The sequence below is a fragment of the Lissotriton vulgaris genome, chromosome 9 (assembly GCF_964263255.1).
Source record: "Lissotriton vulgaris chromosome 9, aLisVul1.2, whole genome shotgun sequence".
Taxonomy (NCBI): domain Eukaryota; kingdom Metazoa; phylum Chordata; class Amphibia; order Caudata; family Salamandridae; genus Lissotriton; species Lissotriton vulgaris.
This window is the reverse complement of record NC_141697.1, coordinates 1188657641-1188680939: the sequence shown is the minus strand read 5'-3', so window position 1 is coordinate 1188680939 and position 23299 is coordinate 1188657641. Positions and strand designations below refer to the sequence as shown.

General features: G+C 45.3%; 1 protein-coding gene across 1 annotated transcript in view; it reads left to right on the top strand.

Annotated features, from left to right (window-relative positions):
- Positions 1-23299, top strand: part of NR2C2 (nuclear receptor subfamily 2 group C member 2) — a 331335-nt gene that overhangs the window by 134822 nt on the left and 173214 nt on the right. The gene's annotated exons all lie outside the window — the stretch shown is intronic.

Genomic DNA, 23299 nt, shown 5'->3' with positions numbered 1-23299 from the left:
TAGAGACCCCTGGGTTATAGGGCGCTATATAAGTCACAATAAATAAATAAAAAATAAATAAATAAATTTGCACCTTATCACATATCTCTTTGGTCCTGAGGAAAGCCAGCTTAGAATTCAAAAGGCACTGGCTGAAACATGTAGACCTCACTGGACGCTGGAGGTCATCATAGCACTCCTTTTTACGTCCGTTTGCCTTTTTAACCTGCTAACAGAGGCCCAGTTTATTAAAAATTGTTAACCCTCGGGTGCTGGGACCTCTTGTATAGCTTTTTAATCTTCACTTATCTCACCCCTTCACTGCACACTCAGCAATATACCAGCTCCGCAGTCACCTGGCATTGCAGCACTCCTGGGGCACATTCGGTGCCACTGTGGTGGGCCCGATGATGAAGCATGCCACCGACTAGGTCAGTGGGTGAGGGCTCTATAAGGAAAACAGTGCTTTTTTCCTTATTATTATTGTCTGACGAACCTGAGTCATCCATACCCCTCCTAAACTAGCTAGTCCACATTGATTTATACATATAACCCAGGGGATACGGGCTAGCCTACCTAGTCCTCTCTCTCCCTTTGATCTGCATAATTTTTTTCTTTCTCCCAGAGAAGAGCATACAATCAAATACATTATGACAGTATCAAAATACATACATAACACAATATCTTGAGCATAAATACAGTACTTCATCCATACATTATATATATATATATATATATATATATATATATATATATATATATCCGGCTCAATAACTTCCCTTTCTCTTTCAATCAGGAAAAGAATAGCACTATCGAGGATTCTGTGGCTCAACAGCAGTTTACTTAGGACAAACGCATTTCGGATTTACATCCTTCGTCAGTGTCGTAATCTCTAAACAAAACACTGGCGGCCATTTTTTATAAAAGACACATGTCACGTGAAGAAGTTGGTAAAAAACGGACTAGTCGCGCCCTCAAGTTAAACGGGCGCCATCTTAAAGCAGTAAATACTGAATGTCATTTCATTACATTTGTTACGAAATCGGTTTTAAATACCGAAATGTAAACACATATTTAACATGTTTTCAAGAATTAAAAAACAATGATTTCATATGATACAATTCATATTATCACAATATAGCCGTGGATCGGCAATGCAGCCTTATGTCTAAAAAGGCTGCCTGTCCGATTACCAATTATGATTATGCCGTGTAACAAATGTAATGAAATGACATTCAGTATTTACTGCTTTAAGATGGCGCCCATTTAACTTGAGGGCGCGACTAGTCCGTATTTTACCAACTTCTTCACGTGACATGTGTCTTTTATGAAAAATGGCCGCCAGTGTTTTGTTTAGAGATTACAACACTGACGAAGGATGTAAATCCGAAACGCGTTTGTCCTAAATAAACTGCTGTTGAGCCACAGAATCCTCAAGAGTGCTATTCTTTTCCTGATTGAAAGAGAAAGGGAAGTTATTGAGCCGGATTTTTATCGTGGTGCGCCACCGCGTTTCTGCACCCGACCGTGAAGTGCCCCGCCAATGGCGAACGGAGGAGCGAGATATATATATATATATATATATATATATATATATATATATATATATATATATATATATATATATATATATATATTATATATATATACTAGCAGCCCGCCTCAGCGTTGCCTGGGGCAGAAAGGGGCTGGGGGCAGCATTTGAGGCTTGCATGCACTCCCGCCCCGGCCCACGCTCGCCACGACATTGTCTGTGTCCTGGAGCCTGCGCCTTACCTCAGCTGCTGTTGTTCAGGGCCAACCTCCCGCCCCCTTCCCCCTCCCGCCCTGGCCCGGCCCCCTCCCGCCCCAGCCCGGCCCCTCCCGCCCGTGTCCCGGAGAGCCTGATCCTTACCTCAGCCGCCGGTCCCGATCCAGGCGCCCCGCCCTCACAGGCCGCCATTTCGCCCAGCAGCAAGCAGGGCCGCGGCAGTACTCCCAGCAGGTCGCGATCTTCGCCGCCATTTCAGGAAGTGTTCAGGAAGTGTTGGGAGCGCAAATTATGTCATCACGCAGACGTCGCGGCCGGCGCTACTTGCAAGGGACTACTTTATTTTTATTTCTAAAATTTTTAAACAACGTATATTTTTTTATTTTTTATTTTTTATATTTACCCCTGAACCCTAAAATACCCCTGTACCCCAAAACCCAAACCTAGCCCTGAACCCTTAAAATACCCCTATACCCCAAAACCCAAACCTACCCCTGAACCCTAAAAATACCCCTGTACCCCAAAACCCAAACCTAGCCCTGAACCCTAAAAATACCCATGTACCCCAAAACCCAAACCTAGCCCTGAACCCTTAGAATACCCCTGTACCCCAAAACCCAAACCTACCCCTGAACCCTAAATATACCCCTATACCCCAAAACCCAAGCCTAGACCTGAACCCTAAAAATACCCCTGTACCCCAAAACCCATACCTATCCCTAAACCCTAAGACTACCCCTGTACCCCATAACCCAAAACTATATCTGAACCCTTAAAATACCCAAACACCCCAAAACATATACCTCAGTACCCCAAAACATATACCCCTATACCCATACTTACCTTATCCAAACATTAAAAAAACCATGCTTTTACCATTCATGCATTTACAACAAATTTTGTTGTAAATGTATGCGTGGTAAAAGCATATAAAATGTAATGCCATGCGTTATAGTGGCATTGCGGAGTCATGGTACTTTCGTAATGAAAGTATGCGGAGTGATGGTATGCAGAAAGAAAGTTGCGGAATAATGGGTGTTTACCCTCCCCCGGTAAGTACATTGGTGGCACGGCTGCCCACATCTCCAGCAACATACTCATATTTTTTCACCACCCATTTGAAAAATGCACAGGTCTCTCTCATTGATGGCCAGCACTGACATACACTTTTAGACACAGCTCCCGCCACAAGTTCTAGAATTGCGAACTTTAGAGCTGGGGAGCTACGTTCGAATCTCGGCATCAGCTCAACATCCTGTGATTCCGGGCAAATCGCTTTGTCTCCCTGTGCTTACCACAAATGAATGTGTTCTTCTGTAATGTAAATTGTTCTCATGCCATGTTGTCGAGTTTGCGCTATATAATATTGCAAGGAAAAATAAAGTAGGTGAACTGCATCAGCAGTGCACTGTGAATCGAAACATTTCACAGGCCTGTCACAGATAAGAAATGCTATCTAAACGAAATCCTACAAAACAATATACTACTGGCCGACATCAATTCATACCCGGACGACGTCGGGACGGGCTGCTAGCATATATATATATATATATATATATATATATATATATATATATATATATATATATATATATATATATATATATATATATATAGCAATTCAGTATTAAAAAGTCTGCATAAATATGAGATTATGTATAAAAAAGAATAAGAGGCTCTCTATATCATATCCTCCCTAAATGTTTTGGCCATTAGATAATTAAGAATCTAAAGAATCTACTATAAGTCGGAGACAAGCCAATCTCTTGAGTGTTTGTAAATACCCAACCAATCCGACATAGGGGACCAGTTATTTTGTCGCCACTTCCTAGCCTGTCTACCTTTACAATTATATAAAGTTCTTTCTTGAGTGTATATGGCTATCAAATGAGCGAGCCAGGCCTGGAACGAGTAGGGTTCTGGGTCCTTCCATATTGTTGCGATGAGCAGTCTAGTGACTGTGACTATTATAAAGACAAAATTGGTCTGGGTCGTATGTAGTCTACGTTATTGTCGGAGCCCAGTACCATCAAGGAAGGACTTAGACAGATCATCCTCCCAAGTAATTTCTCCCAGAATGTCTCTAAACGATTTTTAAGGGTGATAACTTATCGCAGCTGTAAAACATATAAAACATATAAACAGGCGCGGCCGGGCCGGCACCACACCTAGGACACTTACATTCTTCCCTTTTTGCCCACCCAAACAACTTAGCCACTGTGAAGTATAGATTGAATATTGTCTTATAATGCTGCGCCTTCAGACTGGCTGAGAGGAAGACCTTTAAGGCTAACCCTAGTTACACTTGCGTCAGCCAGTAATTAGCATTTGAATAGGTGTGGGCATCTGTGATGGATTGAGGACGGCGTGGCATGTGGAGATTCATACCGAGCTTTAAATTATAAATTGCAGTTACGACAGTGCACCATCTACGGTATAAATGAAGTTTATCTCCCATAATACCACTGACATCGTGACCATCGAGGGGCGTGTCATTGCCAGTAACAGCGCTATGGGAGAGAGGCATGCATTCTTTCGTCAAAACCTCTGATGAAGAAGAAATTCGAAACGCGTAAGGCGAGACGAACTGACTGCTTTCCTGCATGTTATACACCGCCCGTACCATGAATTAAAGGTTTAGAGGTGAACCTTCACAGCTGTCCGAGTGATTCCTAAGTGTGTGGTGAACCTCAGAGCAAGATATATATATATATATGTATATATATATATATATATATATATAGCAATTCAGTATAAAAAAGTCCGCATAAATATGAGATTATGTATAAAAAAGAATAAGAGGCTCTCTATATCATATCCTCCCTAAGTGTTTTGGCCATTAGATAATTAAGAATCTACTATAAGTCGGAGACAAGCCAATCTCTTGAGTGTTTGTAAATACCCAACCAATCCGACATAGGGGACCAGTTATTTTGTCGCCACTTCCTAGCCTGTCTACCTTTACAATTATATAAAGTTCTTTCTTGAGTGTATATGGCTATCAAATGAGCGAGCCAGGCCTGGAACGAGTGGGGTTCTGGGTCCTTCCATATTGTTGCAATGAGCAGTCTAGTGACTGTGACTATTATAAAGACAAAATTGGTCTGGGTCGTATGTAGTCTACGTTATTGTCGGAGCCCAGTACCATCAAGGAAGGACTGAGACAGATCATTCTCCCAAGTAATTTCTCCCAGAATGTCTCTAAACGATTTTTAAGGGTGATAACTTATCGCAGCTGTAAAACATATGAAACATATAAACAGGTGCGGCCGGGCCGGCACCACACCTAGGACACTTACATTCTTCCCTTTTTGCCCACCCAAACAACTTAGCCACTGTGAAGTATAGATTGAATATTGTCTTATAATGCTGCGCCTTCAGACTGGCTGAGAGGAAGACCTTTAAGGCTAACCCTAGTTACACTTGCGTCAGCCAGTAATTAGCATTTGAATAGGTGTGGAAAAAGGTACAAAGCACACCCCAGATGCAAACAGTATGCTGACCTGAATGGGCAGAAATGACTATTCTGAGCCTGACAAAAAAATGCAAGGTGGAGCTGTACACATCCTTTTTGTCGTTATGGTGTAAAATCCTGCTTGAATGTGAAATCCTGCTTGAGAGATCTGCTGGGTTTACTTGTAACACTCTGGGGTGCCTTTTTAGGTTTTGCCTTGCCAAAGATGCGCTCTGCGCATCTTTTCGGCGCAGGCGAAAACCTGATGATAACTGTAGTGTGGCTTGGTTCGGCCCTCGTCGTTGATTGGCTGGCTCCGTAAACGGAGCCTTGCCATTGGACGAGGGGCCTGTCCGTCAATGCCGGACCAGACACGGGGGCGTTCCCGACATTCTTTGGCTTTTGCCGACGTCACGGGACGCCGGGAACGCCCCCGTGTCTGGTCCGGCATTGCCGGCACTACTGCGTCTCTTCTCCCCCGTTTCCCGCCCCGTGACTGGCCGGCCGGCCAATCCTAGCGCGGCCGGCCGGAAGTGCCCGCCCCCCGCAGAAGAAGGAAGACGGCAAGCAGTATGGCGGCGCAATTTCGTCATACAGAGTGTCCACACGATGTACCTTCCTTCTGCAGAGAGAGGTTATGTGATCTGTAAACTCGGCAGTGTTCTCGGATAAATACGAACTAGAGGAGAGGTTCGAGAGCCTCCGTGAATTCTTCAGAGACAAGTGCAGACATTTGTTGGTTCGGCAGAGTGAGCTAGAAAGATCTGTAGACATGCTGGTGAGAGAGGTACTGAGGCTTGGCGAGGTCTGAGGAGAGAGGTGCAGAGGTATCTAAACGGCAGAATCGAGTTATTAAGCGTTACGCACAACAGGTGTTATGATCAATAAAGTGTCTGTAAAAAGGTATGTTGCTCGTTATATGCAGAGCACGCGCGACAAACCCCTCACACGAGGAGTGTGCCCTACATGACTCTGGGTTCTGCTGCTCGCGTTAGTACGACTGTGAGGTAGTTCACTCATGTTTCACTACTCCGAGTACTGGGCACACATTAAATCTACCTCCTAGCCCACTGTGTACCAAAGTCTGAATAGAACTCCACACAGCATGTCCAACAACGCTCTTTAATATGTAAAAATGGATTGATGTAAGGCATAATGCCTGCTAACCCATACCATACATCATACATTACATGAGCCACTAAACACAAGTGATTCAATACAGAACCTATTCGAATTTACAATATAAACCGAGCTTTGTACTGCCTCTGAGTGCTTTCTAGAGCACCACACGCAGCTTCACAAATGCAAGACTCGATGTCTACAAAATACCATGTAGGCATCTTATGCAGCCGGGGGATAGCTCACTGGAGTGTGTGCTTGGAGCTAGGATTTACTGCGCTACAGAAGGGCGGGCATAGTATGCGATAGTAAGCATCGGATAAAACCGTTAGTAGCGTGATGCAGCACTGTCACCGAGGTAGGAGCTTCAACGCTCTCACGGTGCAGTAAAGAAAGTTGAACCTGTGCGCAATTAATCTTGCCAGGCAGTTCTCCCAGCCTACCACGTGTACTCCGGAAGCCATTTTCAGCGTTTTTTGTCCACACGAATTTACAAAACAGTCCTTATTCGAGGTCCATCATTCATCGTGCATATGGGGAAATTTTTGTGTTATTATTATTTAGGTATATTGTTCTTATGTCAGAAAACAATATGTCAATATACCCGTTAAGATTAGCTCTAAATTGTGTTACATTATAGTAATTTACAAAGCAGAATACGCTGAGGTACTACTTATCTATGTTGGAATATAATGTGAATTACATGTGCCCCGTAGTGCTTTACAGGCCACTGCAGTGGGTTCTTGTGCTTCTAAGCGCCGAATTATAAGTGACCACAAGTGTGCCAGGCTGCTGTGCCGTGGAGCGCGCCTTTTAGTGTTTGAGCATGCGCAGCGGCAGGGTGTCTGCAGGTGCAGCGAAGGGCACCCGAAGCTATGTACGCGGCAGAGATTCACTGCACGACGTTAGGTAGAGAACGCACATTTGTGGCGTGTTTGTGTAACTGTGAGTGCTGGTGTGCACAGGGGTATTTGTGTCTTTGTGTGTTTGCCGGCGTGTATGTGCCTGAGTATTGGCTGTGTCCACATGTTGGTTTTTAGTGTGTGAGTTCGCGTGTTCCGGTCTCTGTGTGCCATGCCCCTGAGTTTACGTGTATTTTTAAGTCGGTGTATGCACCTGTTTGCGTGACTGTGTGCAGAGGGGTATCTGTATCAGTCAGAGAGTGTGTGACTCTGTATTCAACTGAGTGCGAGTGAGGGCTTTTTGTGTGTGGGATTGGGTATTGCGGTGTCTGTATGCCACTTACCTTATTTTCGGTGCATTTTATGTCGGTGTGTTTGTGTGTGACAGCGTGAGTCTGTGTATTCTTCGAGGGCGAGTCGGTGTGGTTCGTCCGGGTGTCCCGTGCGCGTGTATATGTTTGGGGCAGCGTCTGTTTGTGAGTGTGTCTGGATTGCTCTTTGTGTGCAGGTGTCGGTGCACCTGTCCTGTGTGCACTTCTGTCTGCATGCCTCTTTGTATATGTGGTGTATTTTTTGTGCCGTTCCCTCGCCTCTCTCCCTCCCCCACACTTCCAGTTATCAAACACTCGAAGTTTTACAGCTGAAAGCGAAAACTGTGCACCCATTGTTTCGTTTCAAATGTGATGCCCTTGACCGTCCAACTAGCTACAGCAACAATGTGACGCCACAGTGTGACAGCTCCCTGCTTGTAGTGATGTTGTAGTACAATAACCCAGACACACGCCTTTAAACTGCAGCACAACCCTCTTTAATTACCATCTGCTCTAGCAATCTTTCCTTTTGCAACAGGAAGTACACAACTTAATGTAAGCCCGAAACTGCTGTCATTCTTTCCTAAATCTGCTGTAATTTTTTTTCTGAGTAACATGCAATGCTGCTTTCATGGAAGAAACGCTGTTCGCTTCGGAGCGAACAGATCTGGGTGCAGCGTTTGTTTAATATTACCCCAGTCACCCAGCCATGATAGTAAGGACTGCATATTCGTCCTAATTGTAGACTTTGTTGTGCCCATGGAAGGCATGCGTATTTATTCTGGGATTTAACATTGCATTGTAAAGTTTCTTATTTGATCAGTTCTGGTGTATATTCTGGGTTAAAACTTTGGCTGGGTCATTTTGGTGTGCTCAAAATTTGATTGCTTCCCAGGAGTGATTCTCGGATTTTAGATTTGGTGCGTGGATGCTTAGAGTGGGTAGAACAAGGTGTGTGGCTGGTCTCGGTGAGGGCTGCTACGCCTACGTCTTAGGTGTGGAGAGTTGGTGTGCGAATGCGCAGCGTGGAGGCCCACTCTGCAGGGGAGCTCAGGGTGACTGGTTTTACAGGGATGAACTGGGGCAGGGGTGAGACCCTCCAGGTCTTTGTTTGAGATGCTCATTCTATTTCTCTTTCATCCAGTCCAGTCTTGTTCTTTGCATTCTCGGGCTTATAATGAGAAAATCAGTTACAAGACCCAGAATACAAATAAAATAACTTAGTTAAAATGAACCACTTACACGAGGCAGAAGGGACCTTGAGCGATCTGGTTTTGCAGATTGCTGCTCAGTTTGGTGCAAGGTAGGTAAGGGGAGCAGAATCTTGGCAGTTCGACAGGAGTGTCAGGGAGGACACTGGAAGGAGGAAGGTCTTTGGATGACTCGGCAGAAAACTTTAGCATGACCATGTGAAACCATTCCATAGGAATGTCATTCATTTAATTGAGTTTTGTGCAAAGTGCACTTGTTACACAGTGCATCAGTGTATATCGAACCATCCTTTGTAATGGTTTCTACAAGGCATGACACGCTTGTTAATTCTGCTGTGGTCTCCTCTCAGGCTGCCTCTATCCTGTGCCCACCATGTGCTGACTGACTTGTTTCCATCCCCCTCCCCTGCACACGTATTGCTTTGTAGATTGCCCGCGAGGCAGAAGCTGCCATCTTTCACCGTCAGCTGTTTGAGGAACTCCGGCGGGTATCACCCCTAACTTGTGACCCAACTGAAGCAACTGCTGTTGGAGCTGTGAAGGCCTCCTTCAAATGCTCCAGTGGAGCCATTATCGTCCTCACCAAGTCTGGAAGGTAGGAGATCGAAGGTCATATTGTGGTCAAGCTGTTGGAGGTCACAAATCGGGTGTAGGATGGAAAGCAAATGTTAAGTCAGCTGCCTTTTGATCCGGGGGGACTGGAAAGCTTTTCTTAATATATTGAAATGTTTTTTTCTTCCTGTGAGGGATATGGTCTAAGACACAAGTGCGTGCTCTTGCTTGGACTCCTTGCCTTTCCAACATTGCTTGGTCTGACGTTGATATTTTAAGTGGGTATTCTTAGCCTAGTGTAGCTGGCTACTTTCCCCACTTCTTCAAGCTCCTGACATAGTCTCTAGTTTCTGCGCTGAGCTTTCATACTGATACTTATACTTATGCGGTTTCTGGCATGCCTCTTCCTTTTTCAATTGCAGAATGTTTTTAGTGCTAAATCTGTATTTGAAGTCATTACACTTGAGGTGGTGGGATAGATTAATGGTCCTTATATTTACCGAATCATTGGTGTAACCACCCTCCACCAAAATGTCATCTCCCCTTCCTATGAAATCTTAATTCTCTTCAATCAAAACCTTATTATTCCAAGGTAACTTAATTACCGTTTCTGATTAACAGAAAAATGTTGCAGGCCTGTAAGTGCTGTTCTGCAGCACTGGTATCCTTCATAGATTCTCATGCGTCTCACCTCCTTCGCCTTTGTGCCCCTGTTGCCTGCTTGTGCCTCTGTGTGCCCCTGTTGCCTGCTTGTGCCTCTGTGTGCCCCTGTTGCCTGCTTGTGCCTCTGTGTGCCCCTGTTGCCTGCTTGTGCCTCCGTGTCCCCCTGTTGCCTGCTTGTGCTGTGTGGGTGTGTGTGGAGGGCTCTGTGTGGCTGTGTGTGTAGGAAGCTTTGTGTGGCTGTGTGTGTGGGGGGCTCTGTGTAGCTGTGTGTGTGGGGGGCTCTGTGTGTGTGGGGGGCTCTAAGTGGCTGTGTGTGGGGGGCTCTGTGTGGGGGTGTGTGTGGGGGGCCTCTGTGTGTGTTTGTGTGTCATTTGCGATAGATAAAGCTAGTGGCATTGTAAATGACAATGCCATTTATTTATGTTAAAAAAAACATAAATAAAAATAATGTCAAGAGCAATGCCAATAGCTCTAACTTTAACAAAGGCAAAACCATTGCATTGTAAATGCTTGTTAAAGAAGGGAAATGGGAGGCCAAACCAACTCTTCTGCATTTACTGTCTGGTTGCTGAAAACCCTACTTTTGTTCTACTAGACTTTTGCCTCTGGGTTTATTGTGAGTACTCTGACTGTCCAAACTGGATTTTAGTATTAGATGTGGGAGGAACATAGTATTACCATAGTTGACCCCTCCCCCGCCCCCCCGTCATGAAAGCCTAAGTTTACTGTGGTGCAGGCTTTCAGCATCTTGAAAATGCCCAGAGGAGGTAGGGTTGATTGTAGGGAATGTTTGTCCTATTGGCTAGGGCATGCTCGGAGGTCTTTTCCACCCACCAGCTTCTGCCAGGCATAACTGTGGCATCCACATGCACTTACCTGAGAACTCTCTGGGACTTGAGGAAGATCAGAAAAGGACTGAACCTGCTGCCTGCGACCTGAGAAAGGCCCAGAAGGACGTCATCTACTTTCTCTTGTACACAGGACAAAGAGGCGGACTCCAGGGATATTACGGCTGACCTCCAGTTCAAACTTCCAGATTACAACAAGCTAGAAGAGGCCTTTCCTTGCAACGTGCCAGCTGATCAGTGGCAAATGACCTGGACTAGACCCTACTGCAGCCTCTGCCTGACACCCAGTGAGTCTGAGTGCCTTCCCGAAGATCCGGGGGGACTTAGGAATTGTACTCCTGAGGTGGATTGAGGCTTAAAAGACCAGATTCATAAGGTTAAATCTTTTACCAGGACAAACCTGGTTAATGTAATCCTTCCCGCCCTCTGTCGCTGTTAGCACCAAATTGTGCCTGGGTCCCAGTCTACCGTAACCATTGACTACGATTTGCACTTTGCTTTTTGGTACTAGTACCAGTTCCCCTTATTGGATTTTTGTCATTTTGTTTCTTAAATTTTACTCTAGTTTTGTAATTTGTGTTGGGATTTTTATTGTTTTGAATTTCGACTTTATTACTATTTTGCAACTGCATAAATACTTTACACATAACCCTAAGTTAAGTCTGTCTGCTCTGCGCTGTAGCTACCGTGGGTTTGAATTCAGGTTGACTTAGTGACTGAGGGTTCACCATGTCAAGCGTTATGATTATACTTTGAAGTGGGTAGTCACTCACCCCAAATATTTTAGTTACTTACACGTTTGTTCTTAATTATTTGTTACCATCCTTTTAGTTTCTCATCACTTTCTAGAGTATTAACCTGCCCTTCTTGTGTGTATGTGACTATCCGTGAAGTCCCCAAAGGGGAGAATTAAAAATAAAACTCTTGTAATCCTAGTTCTCGATTGGAGGACTCCTCCCTAGAAATGAAAAAAAACAACCCTCTGTCTTCCACCGACGACAGCTTTAATATATGCTAAAACACACAGAGGGCTCCTTTACGAGTTCCTCGTTAAGTGGGTGGGGCGATACTCAGGTTAGAATAAACTATTCCTGCTGGTATGTAGATATGAGTTAACGGAGTCTGAAAGCTTTAATATATGCTAAAACACACAGAGAGCCCCTTTACGAGTTCCACGTTAAGTGGGTGGGGCGATACTCAGGCTAGAATAAACTATTCCTGCTGGTATGTCGATATGAGTTAACGGAGTCCTTGAATTAATCTCCCCAGAATAAGGAGTCACCTACCAGACGGGATCAGTACAGTGTTCTTTTGTGCTGGTTTTTATGTACTCCAGGGAGTTTAACTCTGCCTTGTACTACCTTCTGTAAGGTGGTGGTAAACTAGAATGTGGGCACAATGGGTTGCTGTGTACAGGCTGTGGTGTGGGAAGGGTGGCAGGTAGAAGGAGTAATTCTACAGATTTTGGGAGGAGTGTTGTATATACCCCTTGCTCAGAGTAGGGCACTGGTGTCAGCATATGTGCACTCTTGGTCCGAAGCCACAGTGGTTTTAATGGGTGCAAAACTAAACCCAGTGTTCCTGCTTCTTAATAATGGGTGTGGGAATAGGTGGCCACTTGGAATTGACCTGAGCAGTATCTTGACCAGGAACACCACTGCAGCCAATTCATGGGTCCTAAAGTTGGAATTCTTAGCCTCATCAAAAGAACTGAATTAGCTGTAATTCAAGTAATGGCAGGATATAGAAACTTTTAGTAATAATAAAGGTGGCGTGTCATTTTGCCTCTTGAAAACTACCTGTTTGGTTTAATTTTTAGGTCTCGCCTACGCAGCGCGCATGCGCTGAAAAAGGCAAAAGACTTTTAGTCATCGGCACAGCTTTTCAGCCAAAAACGTGCACCCGTTCCATTGCCTCCAATGGCAAAGCGCGCACGTTTGCGGTTTCCTTTGCGGGAGCAAACTTTGGCAACATATGTTTGCTAGCTCCCGCTGGCAACATATGTTTTCTCACTCCCGCAAGGGAAGCTCAGGGCCCCTCCTCTCTCCCCTCCCCCTGCTGTCTCCTTTCAGCGTGAGGCGCCTGCACTTGTTATTTCAGTATGTTTGCTGTGTGTGTGTGTGTGCTATGGATCCAGTGATAGATGATTCTGAAAGCATACATGAGGCTCTCCCCTCTTTAACGAGGCGTGCGCTGCTGGAAGACTAACAAGCCTGGAACAGCGCTGAAGAGCTCCAGCCTCAAGCTTCGATCCACTTCATCATCTCTGCTGACGCGCCGCTCACACATATAGAATAACTGCACACCAGGGGGTTGCGTGAGGCTTCAATCTCACAGGCATGCCCGATTCCCGAAGCGCATCACAAGGGTGCGTCTTCCACCCGAGTACTTGTGTGTCAAGAATGTGTGTCAGGGATGCTCTGAGGCAGTGTAATTCAGACATGTGTGGAACGAAAGGGACAGGTAAAAGTTCAGCGCACAGCGCTGTACAGGAGGAATGGAGAATCACCTTCCACTGTTCGGCACTCACTGCAACTCACTCCCACTGTACCACTCACTAAAACCCTCACTGCGACACCTACCACTCTAGCATTCACTACAGCACTCACTGCAACACACCCACTAGCCTGCACTGCCTCACCTCATCTCTAAATGCACCTATTATAGTCCTCTCAGTCCCTGTCCGACCCTCATTGCACCCTCACAGCCTGGTTTGAACCTCATACTCAATCTCACTGCACACTGCTTCCTTGACCCTAAACCTTCCCACCCCCCCCCCCCCCCGAATTGCCCGTGTTAGACCCTATCTCTACCCCACCCCCACTGGCCACCATGTTCCCTCTCCGACCCTCGGTGCATCAATCCAACACTCAGCAAATTCTCCCCCACCCTCACTATGCCTAATTCACACCTCTTTGTCCCCTTGGACCTTACCCTAGCCGCAGGAGCGTCATCGAAAGGAGCAAGGTGGAGAGTGGCACAGTGGATTTTCGGGAGGGGGGCCTGGTGTAGTTGGCTTATAACGATCCCCATTTGGGAGGGTGAATTTCTTTTATTTTGTTGTAGTTTTCTAAAACAAAACAGAGTACATCGTTATTACTTTATGCGCTAGTACAGTTGGCCCGAGACAGAGCTGTCTGTGGTTTTCATGAGGAGGAAACAGATACTGATGCCGCATTCGGTAATTGCCCAAAAGCGGAATGCGGGGCTAATCCCTTCATTTTCCTCAGTACTCCCGATATACGGGGACTTAAAAACAACAGCATTGCTGTATTGGCCGAACAGGGAGTATAGGTCATCCATCTGGGTAATATAATTAAGGTTACCAGGCATCCTGGATTTGCCCAGAGAGTCCCGGTTTTTTTCATCAGCTGTCCCAGCAGATTTCACTAAATTTAGCTCATGTTCCGGTTTTAGAGAGGGTCGATGTAGAATGGTGGGAGGCATATTTTTATGTTTTGCACAGCAGAGATAGTTGGCAGCTGTTCATAACAAAGTAATTTAATTAACAGGCGTGTTAATGACTTTAAAATTGCATTTAATTTCTTTTCTTACTACCTGTTCTGTTAATTATCTGCTAAGGAGCACTGTCATCATGTGCGCTCTCTTGGAGTTAAATTGTAGTTCTAGTTCTATTGTGAAAAATTTCACGTTTCTTTGCTTTGGAATTCTGGTCACCCTAAATATAATGTTCGAGGCATATGAGCTGCAGATTACACACTGTGCATAGGTCGCCACCTAGTGTTGGGCCTGGATGTTTGCAGTTGTTTTTGTCCTGGAAAGTCTTTGGAAGTCACGGGATAGGTGACTCCTCCTCTGGATCATATTGCGCATGGGCATCAGCTCCATCCTCAGATTTATTTTTTTCCGCCACCAGGCTCGGATGTGCTTCCTGCGCTCTGGGTTGGAACCGATTTTCATTTTGCGCGCAATCCTCACCAACTTCGACGGTATTGTTTCGAACGTGTTTCCAATCGACGCTACTCTTCAACTCCGAAGTATTCGATTACGGTCGTCGACGAAGGCCTTCGGGCCTACCCAGGCCTCATCTTCCAGCTTGTGGAGAAGATGCCATTTAAAAAATGTCCTCAATGTGGGTCGAAGTTTCCCCCACACCGATCTCCATGAGGTGTGCAACCTTTGCCTCTCACCGGAGCACGAGACTGTTCCGCTTGTTCCTCCTTCTGCTCCAAGAAGACGATTCGGGAACGACGAGCTCGAAGAACAATGGCTCGCTCGTCAGCTTCGATACCAGACGACATCTTCCAAGAAGGCGTTGACATCCCAGAACAGGAGCAAGAATATGGCGTCGACAGCAACTCTGAGGCCGAAGACTCCGACGTCGAGGACATCACTCCAGGTCAGCGGGTCGTGAGTACACACGTCGACACCAACCCTTCCTCGACCAAGGCATCGGTCACACCCTCACCTTCGAGTCCGGGTGCACTCCGAGACACTGCTTCCCATGCCCCGCCTTCGTGCTCGGCAAAGAAGCCTAATAAGGCTTTAGGCGACTCGGGCTCGAGTCAGCCTATTCCCGGTGCCATGCACACCCACCGGCATCGAAAAAGAGGCCATCTTCTTCCTCCACGCCAGCTGCTTCCACATCTAAGCACTCGGCGCCGAAGACTAGCACTGGCTCCTCGGCACCAAAACCACACTTGGAGCCGAGCAAAAAATTGCCAACCAAAGTACCCATCTCCCATGCCTCGGAGCCGAAAAAACCTTCGGAGCCGAAAAAGCCAAATGTTCCACCGGCCAAAGACACTGCTGAAGAACATGTTTCGAAGCCGAAAGATGCTACCGGCCCGGTGCCGAAAAAGCCTATGGCACCGAAGGATCTACCTTCCACAGAGGAACTATTCCATCCAGATCCTACACAAAAAATTCTGGTTAAAGATTCTAAAACTGGTCGATTGACTCTTAGCTCTAAAAAACGACCATTAGACACGCCTGCACTGGCTCCTCATCCTAAGAAGAAGGACATTGCAACAACTCCTCTAAGGATACCTTCTCCTCCTCCTCCTCCTCCTCCACCTCATACTCTTCCACCACCTTCTTCCCTACCACATCACTCCCCTGCACCATCTCCTACTCCGTTAGCAGACGATGATAACAGGGATGACACCTCTGATGATACAGGGCGGGTGCAGATAGTGAGCCACCAGATAATTCTAGTCCTCCTGGCTCACCCGACCCTTGGGATGATTATAGCACCCCAGATGTCCCGAACATCCCACAAGATGACATATACCCCTCCAGGCCTTCCCCACCAGAGGACACTATGGGAATCAACCAACTTGTTCATGGGGCTGCCCAATACCATGGGGTTAACCTACATACTGACCCAGTAGAGGAAGACTTCCTTATGGATACCTTTGACACCACACAAAGGTCTGCTTCAATTTTACCCATGCTTAAAGGGGTTATTAAGCACACGCCAGAAGTCTTCAAAGATCCAGTTAGGGCTCGAATCATCCACCCCCAAATTGAAAAGCAGTATTAGGCTGCCCCCTCAGATCCAGCCTACATTAGGGGCCTGGACCATTAGATTCCCTTGTAGTCTCCAACGCACGTAAAAGAGCAAATTCACAAACATCAGGCGAGGCTCCCCCACCAGATAAAGAGTCTAAGCTCCTTGACCCATCAGATTAAAGAACAGCGTCACAGGCAGCAAACATTTGGCGTATCGACAATACAAAGGCACTACTTGCAAGATATGACCGGGCACCTTATGATGAATTAGAATCCATAATGCAGCACCTTCCAGATAAATACAAAAACAGGGCAAATGAGCTTATACAAGAGTAAAGAGGTAAAAACATCCCTAATACCTCTATTCATTGTGCCCTAGATCTAGCAGATACTGCTTCAAGGGCAAATAATACCAGTGTCCTTTTGCATAGGCATGCCTGGCTACGCATTACAGGTTTCAAACCTGAGGTACAAAGTTCCATCCTCAACCAACCCTTTGATGAGCAACACTTATTTGGGCCAAATGTGGACGTATCCCTTGAAAAAATGAAAAAGGATACAGACACTACTAAATCTATGGGAGCCTTGCAAGCTCCCAGACGCTCCTTTCGCCGCTCATTTTACAGAGGCACCACCAGGGGATACTCATCAGATAGTCCCTCTACGTCTTACAAAGCCCCTACCCAATCCACCTACAGTAGAGACTACCAAAGAGGAAGTTACAGGGGTAACAACAACAAAGGCAGAGGCAAAACTAATAACTCCTGCTCTGCCTCCACCTCTGCCCAATGACTTCCCTCCACTTCCCCCACCACATTCCACTCCAGTTGGGGTAATACTACAACAATTCCTTCCTTCCTGGATCAACATCACATCAGACAGGTGGGTGCAACAAATAATTCAGTCAGGTTCCTGTCTCGAACTAACATCTACCCCCCAAACATACCACCTAAACAGCGCCCAATGTCACAGGAACATCTGCTTCTGCTAAGGCAGGAGGTAACATCCCTCCTACAAAAAAGCGCAATAGAATTAGTTCCATCACATCAACGAAACAAGGGAGTTTGCTCCCTGTACTTTCTTATCCCAAAAAAGAACGGCTCTCTGAGGCCTATTCTAGACCTCAGACCACTAAACCTGTATATACAATCAGACCACTTCCACATGGTCACACTCCAGCAGGTCCTTCCTCTTCTTTTACAAAACTACTTCCTTGCTACCCTAGATCTCAAGGACGCCTATTTCCACGTTCCCATTCACACAGCATCTCAGATTTGTACTAGACGGTCAGCACTATCAATTTAAGGTACTCCCATTCGGAGTCACAACAGCACCAAGAGTGTTTACCAAGTGCCTAGCAGTAGTAGCAGCACACTTATGAAGACAGTACATTCACGTCTTCCCATATCTCGACGACTGGCTCATAAAGGCCAGCTCACACAGTCAGTGTGTACAACACACTTACACCACTATCCAATTACTTCCACAACTTTGGGTTCACAGTACACCACACCAAGTCTCACCTGCAACCATCCCACGTACAACAATATCTCAGTGCCACAATAAACACCTCAATATCAAAACAACACAAAAGCCAATGCTGAGACAAAAACTTTTTACCCTGAGAAAAGGGAAGGGGTGGGAATTTTGAAAAAAGCAAAACACCCTGCTTGATTTCTTTAGCAACGTATCAAGATTTATTTTCTTGCAATTATTTTTTACTTAGTACAAAACACAATTTTTAGTGCAAGGAGAAGCCAACAATTTTCATATATACAATACATATTATAATGAACGAAAAAACATAAATGTTTCAAGCATTCAGTCAAACATGGCCGTCCAATCATACACAAACATTCAAACGCATACTAACATGATCAACAAACCAAAAGAAACAAATAAAGCCACGTAATGGTCAAAGATAAATTGGAAAGGATCCCTTTCGATAATGCAATTTAAAGTCTTTTTTTGTGTATTTACACCGGGACAAGTCTTTCTCTCAAAATGAGCAAGGTGCTCAATCTTTCCCACAACAGATCAAGACCAAATACGGGGTGAAGTGGTCTACGCGTTTCGAACCCCGCTTGTTAAGGGGGTTCTCCTCAGGACCAAGAGGTTCTGTAAAAATAAAAATGAAAACGGGTGCTTAGGGGGAGGTTCCATAAAAGATGATGTGAGACTCAACAATCCAGTGCGGACAACAGCCTACCTCAGCCAATGGACCCACAAGTCATCAAAATTCGTAGATGGTAAGTCGAGAGGTTTGAAAGAAGAATGCTCACAGTAGCTGTAACCAAAGCAGAAGAAAAACCCGTGCTGGTCTTAGTGTCAAACACTCACAATAATTCACACGCTATTGACAATAAACACCTCAGCAGTGCTCGCTTATCCCTCTCCTGTCAGAATAACAAATATGCAAGCTCTTCTAACAAAATTCCAACTGTAACACTCTCTTCCAGCTCGAGTATTCATGCAACTCATAGGAATGATGGCCTCTTGCATATTCATAGTACCTCATGCAAGACTAAAAATGCGTCCTATTCAAGAGTACTTAGCACGACAATGGAACCAGGCTCAATGTCTATTAACAGACCTAGTGTTGGTAGACTGTCAAACTCACCGCTCTCTGCAATGGTGGAACACCAAAAACCTTTCCAAGGGCCGACCGTTCCTAGAGCCAGTTCATCAAATAGTCATGACAACGGACGCATCGCTCTCCGGCTGGGGAGCTCACTTACTGCAGCACACCATGCACGGCAGGTGGACGGCGCAACAGAAATTACTCCACATGAATCACCTGGAGTTACTAGCCATATTTCTAGACCTAAAAGCATTCCAAAAGCAAATATCGGGCAAAGCTGTTTTAGTCCGCACAGAAAACATGACAGCTATGTACTACATAAACAAACAAGGGGGGCCACACTTTCTGCAACTCTCTGTTAGCGCAGCAGATATGGAAGTGGGCTACACCTCCTAAAGATCTTCCTCTTAGCCCAACATGTTCCAGGAGTACAAAACACCATAGCAGATCTGTTAAGCAGTCAGACACAACAGATCCACGGGTGGGAACTTCATCCATAAGTTCTTCAACCGTTCTTTCAAATGTGGGAACAACCTCAAATAGACCTTTTCGCCACCCACGGAAACGCCAAATGCCCAAACTTCACCGCCAGATATCCACACCCGCTGTCCAAAGGCAATGCCATATGGATGAACCGGTCCGGCAAATTACTCCTTTCCACCTCTCCCACTGCTTCCATTAGTGGTACGCAAACTACAGCAACATTCCCTAACACTCTTTCTAGTAGCTCCAACTTGGGCCAGACAACCGTGGTACACCACACTGCTGCAACTTTCTGTGGTACCGCACCAAAAGCTATACCTGTCTCCACGCTTACTAACCCAGAACCATGGAGAGATCAGACACCCGGACCCAGCTCAGCTCAACCTAGCGATTTGGCTCCTGAGGTCATAGAGTTCGGTTACCTTAACCCTCCCCCTGACTGTATGAGCGTTATTAAAGAGGCTAGACGTCCCACCACTAGAGAATGTTATGTAGCCAAGTGGAAACGTTTTGTAATATACTGTTATAACAGCCACATCAATCCTTTAGATGTGTCTATTCAACACATCATAGGATACTTACTACACCTCCAAAGATGTAATTTAGCATACAGGTCTATTAGACTGCACCTGGCTGCCATTGCAACATACCTACAAAGTAGAAATCTATCATTTTTTAGAGTACCTGCCATAAAAGCTTTTATGGAAGGCCTCAAAAGAATAATTCCTCCCAGAAGACAACCTTTACCGGTGTGGAATTTAAACGTTGTTCTCACACGGTTAATGGGATCTCCCTTTGAACCTTTACATAAATGTGAACTGCAATTCTTAACTTGGAAAGTTGCTTTCCTAGTAGCTATTACTTCTCTCCGAAGAGTTAGTGAGCTACAAGCATTCACCATTCAAGAACCTATTCTGCAAATGCACAATAATAAAGTTGTTCTCCGAACTAATCCTTAATTCCTTCCAAAAGTCATTTCGCCCTTCCATCTCAATCAATCTGTAGAGCTGCCCGTTTTCTTCTCGCAGCCACAAACAGTCTCAGAAAGAGCTCTTCATTCCCTGGATGTGAAAAGAGCATTGCTTTACTACATTGAAAGAACACAACCTTTTTTGTAAAACTAAACAACTTATTGTGTCTTTTCACCACCACGTAAAGGCAACCCCATATCAAAATCTGGGATAGCTATGTGGATTGTCAAATGCATACAGATTTGCTACCATAAAGCTAAACGTAAGTTATCTGTCCCTCCTAAAGCCCATTCTACAAGAAAGATAGGGGCTTCAATGGCATTTTTAGGGAACATTTCCTTAGATGACATCTGCAAAGCAGCTACATGGTCTACACCGCACACATTCACAAAACACTATTGTGTAGATGTGGGCCAGGCTGTACTCAAAACACTGTTTCAAACTACTGCAGCAGATGCAGGTGGTCGCTGCTAAGTGTGGGTACTGCTATACAATCTATGCACAGTGTGTAATCTGCAGCTCACATGCCTCGAACGGAAAATGCTACTTACCAGTATGCATCTGTTCTTGGCATGTAGAGCTGCAGAGTTGCATACGCCCACCCACCTCCCCGGCTACCTTTATCTGTTCCAGTATTATCTTAATTAGATACAGCTTACATGGACATCCTTCCATTTCTTGCAAAGCTCCATCATTTCCCTAATGGCGGAAAACAATCTGAGGATGGAGCCGATGCCCATGCGCAATATGATCCAAAGGAGGAGTCACCTGTCCCGTGACTTCCAAAGGCTTTCCAGGACAGAAACAACTGCAAACATCCGGGCCCAACACTAGGTGGCGACCTATGCACAGTGTGTAACTCTGCAGCTCTACATGCCAAGAACAGATGCATACTGGTAAGTAGCATTTTCCTTCCTCATTCTAGTTCGTTAGCAGGTTGTACATTGGCTCGGGATATGGGGCAAAATTGGCAGGGCAGATTCAGCTGGTCGCTCTAGGTACGGTAGAATAGGTAGCGGCGGGTAACTTAGAGCATTACTCTGAGGTTGGTGTGAGTTTCTTGGAAGAGTGGGTCTAGCTCTTTGGTGGGAGGAGGAGACCACATAGGAGTGAGTCCGCACACGGATCGGGAAAGGGTGGGGCTGGGTCTGCAGAGCGGTCGATCCGGTCCGGAAGACCCGGGGCCTAGCCTTAGCGGGGAGCATGATGATCTCCCTGTATTTACCCGATACCCGGGACTAGAGTTGCTAGACGCCAGGTTCATTTTAAAAAGCATAGGAATAGTGTAAGCGTTCCGTATTCACGCTGTGTAGGGGTAAACACAGGCTGCGGGCTGACTGTCGGTATAGACAGTAAGTGGCCGTATTCACACGTCTACAGTGCTAGTCGCCCCTGGGCGTTGTTTGCACGTTGGTGTTGTTGGAGAGGTGCCAGGGCGAGCACACTAATGAAGGCCCTGGTAGTTCGGGAGCGTAGTTTAAGTTGGTGAAGGATCTTTACTGCCCTGCGTACTCCACCTCCCTGCCCCTCTTATGCCCCCCACTCCCCCTGGTAACTCTGTTTCTCACACATGGCCATTTTTGGGGGAAGAACACCAGGTAGCAAGTGGGGGCTTCCAACTGCATCTTACCCGGTAAGTCCCCCACTGCCCCTTTTCCTGGTGAAACCTGTGCTCTGTGTACACCTCATGCTCCCCTCCCCTCACACTATATCCAATTAGTTGCAGAGCTCAGTGGGATTATGACGCGCCCATGGGAAGATTGTGTTGCGTCAGAAGGGACACAAGGCTTTCAGATGAATTATGGGTGCTATTTTTCATGCATTTTCCACTCATTTCCCCTTTCCTATATATTAATTTATCTCCCTTTTGCACTTCCTCTGTCACCCTTTCTCTTCCTATTTCTCTGCTCCCCTGTTTATCTCTTTCCACTCTTCCTCTCACCATTTCCCCTCATCTCCTTGCTGCTCTTTTTTAAAATCTCTGTATCTAGTCTTCTGTTGTCTCTCTTTCTCTGTCTAGCCATCACCTTGGCACTCATCCTCTATTTCTTTTCATCCCTCCCGTGGTTACTCTCTTTGTAACATGCAGTATCTGTTACCCTCTCTCAGTTTCACTCCTTCTCTCTCTCGCTTCCTCTATCTCTCGCTCAAGCACACACAAACACACACTTTCTTTCCAAATATCTCTGGCTAAACACTTATAAGGTCCCAAAGGCGAGACCTGTTGGCTTTGCCAATGCTTGTTCTTTCTCTTACCAGAGGTGCTGTAAATTGTACTTCAAGCTGTTTCTTTCTTTATAGCAATTTTAAGGTTCAATTCAAATTCATTTAATGTATAGACTTGGATAGGCAGGAGTATATTCCAGCATTTTCTAAAAAGTACTATTTGTATTCATGGCATCAGTGAAGAATCTGATGACGGAGAAATAGTACTACCTTATCTACTTCTTCTTAAATAACCCACCCCACCCCCTTTCTGATAAATCTAGAATGTTAGACTCTCAATTAGATTCCCACTTGAACCTTCCTCTTAACTGTCTAAATCGCAGTGTTGTGTGTTGTAGGTCAGTTGATCACTTGCTGCTCCTCATAGAAAATGCATTAATATTTAGATTGGCCTAAATACACTTTTGCCTGCTTTTCTGTTTTCTTTTTTGGGGCACTATTAGAACAGACTATTCGGACAGATTTATTTAATTCCGTCCATTTTACATCCTAATTGCATCTATTTAAAAAAAGTTCTCCATGGTCATGTTTTATTTTGGAGTTAATAAAAAAAACAATTTTAGGTATTGAAAGTACAGGTATTACAAAAATGTTCTTGTATTCAGTGATGATTCCTTTGAAGAGCTAGCTTTGCGAGTAACTTTTACTTTCTACCTATATCATTTTTGAGAGAATATAGATTTTTTGTTTCTGTTTTTATTTTCTCTTTTTCTATGAACTACTGTTCTTTTAGAGACATGCTGCAATCTGGGGTTATTTTATTTATTAACTAGC